We start from the raw sequence: 2,523 nt of genomic DNA, 5'->3' as shown, positions 1-2,523 counted from the left end.
GCCGAGGCTTAGTCTACTGAGTGGTGGGATTATTGGTGTATTCCATCAGGTCTGGCTAAGGTTATATCATTATTAAGCTTCATAAACTCTGGGATTTAAGTGGGTAAACAAAATAACTCAGAGTGCAGCAAAAAAAAGTACTTGGGCCAGATCCAGGGCCATGCTCATGGCCACTGACTACCTCCAATATTGTAAAAGGAAAAACACTTCATGGAATTCTAGCTATACTAGACAACTGTATCTATGCACCCAGTAGTTGAAGACTACAAAAGGAAAATGTTAAAGTCTATTTGTGATAAACAATAAAGACAATTGTCTTGCTACCATGCTATATAATTGACCACTGAAAACTCTAGCATAAAGCGTTTTGTTACATTAGGCATTCTATGTTTTATAGCAGAGATAGTGTATTAGGCAGTGTTCTCCAGAGGAACAGAACTTATATTATATACTTTTAAGTGAAGTCAGAGCCCAGGCTAGATTTTATATAAATGGGATTCTTTAGCATGGTATATAGGCCAGAGTTTTAGTTAATTCCAGATGTAATCAAGTTGACAACCAAGAACAGCCATCACAGATGGCATATCTCTGCCTGATGATGTGGTCCTCAGAGGGGAAGACTTGAGTATCAGGCTCACTGGGATTGTCAGCAGAAACACACATAATCTCTCCAGCATGGTTATTTCAGGATGTCATGGCTTGACTATAGAATTACTCCATGGTAAATTCTGAAGGGCATTGGGAAGAAAGTGTGTGACATTCAGTGGCTGAGCCTTAGCAGTCATTCAGGACCACATTTATGAAATACTTTTCATGAAGTTAGAACCCAGCCCAGATGCAAGCACAGGGACACAGGTAACACCTTATCAAAGCTGGAAAAAACTATGTGTAAATTAAAGACAACTGTGTAGAGACATGGATTATTGCAATGATTTCATCAAGTTCATCTGATATGATCCTGATGATTTTTTTTGTTAGGTGTCTATTTTAATAGACTTAAATGGGGCAACAGTTGGTAGAAAGGAGATGCCATACTTATGTACATTTCATCTCACAGAAATCTATGCAAATATTCGAGGCGAGGCAACTAATCAACCTTTAAGTCAGTGGTTCTCAGCCTTCCTAATGCTGCAACCCTTCAATAGAGTTCCTCATGCTGTGCTGACCCCCCGCCAACTATAAAGTTATTTTTGTTGCTACTTCATAACTGTAATTTTACTACTGTTATGGACTTCAAAGTAAATACCTACGTTTTCTGATTGCTTTTTGGCAACCCCTGTGAAAGGATTGTTAATCCCTGAAAGGGACTATGACCCACAGGTTGAGAAGCATTGTTTTAAATGTTTGCCTCCAATATTTACTAAACTGTTAAAAAGGATGATCAGTCTGACCTTTTCAGTTTTTAGAAAGAAATATATTTGCATTTCTGGAAATTCAGCAGAACAGTATGTAACACCACACATATGTAATGGGAAAATAGTAAAAGTACCTGTTCTATTCTGACCAATGGATTTAATTAGTCTACAGTAGTCAACTAAACCTTGCTTAAATTCTTCAGGTTCTGTCATACATATACTTTTATAGCCATGGAAATAGAATACAATGGTTTGTTGAACCTAAATCTCATGCCTACTCATGGGGGCCTGGAACGGCATTACTTTCTTTCTAAGCAAGCAGATAGACAAATGTAAACTAGGAGCCATTTAGATGGGACAAACAGGAGCTAGAAACACTGCATTCAAGTGTCTGTGATAGGAGAATGTGTATCACAAGTGGAGAGAGGTGCTTGGGTACGGCTCTGCAGCCCTGTCTGCAGATGTGGGGAGGAGCTTACATGGCTGGAGCAAATAGTGTATGAAACCACAAGAACTAGGTTATAACTTCATCTCATCAAAAATTGATGAACTGTTTCATTCTGGGCGCTGTTCCTCGATAATGGAGAGACTTTTATTTTCAAGGAGCTGAGATCCAGAGCTGGAAAAATATAACCAGAGAGTCCAACTCCAGAAGGACTGTGCAAAAGTTATATTTTCAAAATCCTTAACTGTTCCCCCAAATCTTAAGAGCTCAGCTTTCAGGTAAAGCTGAGTACCCCCAATTAAAAGCATTCTTCCCGGGTCTCAGAGCTTGTCCCTTGAAAGGTTCTCTTGAGAATCACTTGTCAGAAATATTCTTTGCACAAATGAAAATGAGATTTATAAATATTTCAACCAGGTTTAGCACTGTCACTTTGTACTTAAATACCATTTTTCAAGCAGGCACCATTTATGGATGGCATTTCAAAAATGGCATCAAGTGTTCAGAGATTTCATGGGCATGCTATCTTAGAGAGCCCCTTACAAGGTATGTGGTACAGTGTGAAATGTCTCCCACTATCTATGTTTGTCCCCTTGACTTTCAAATGGTGGTGCTGTTTGGGGATGGGATTAAGTCTTTGGGTCTGTGGCCCAGCTATCCCAAATGAATTGTGTGAGCTAGGCCTTGATGGTAAGAAGTCCAGATGCAAGCATAGGGACATAGACA

This window comes from Peromyscus maniculatus, chromosome 13 (assembly GCF_049852395.1).
Source record: "Peromyscus maniculatus bairdii isolate BWxNUB_F1_BW_parent chromosome 13, HU_Pman_BW_mat_3.1, whole genome shotgun sequence".
In the NCBI taxonomy this organism is placed as follows: Eukaryota; Metazoa; Chordata; class Mammalia; order Rodentia; family Cricetidae; genus Peromyscus; species Peromyscus maniculatus.
The sequence above is the reverse complement of the archived record's forward strand: the minus strand, read 5'-3'. Positions refer to the sequence as shown.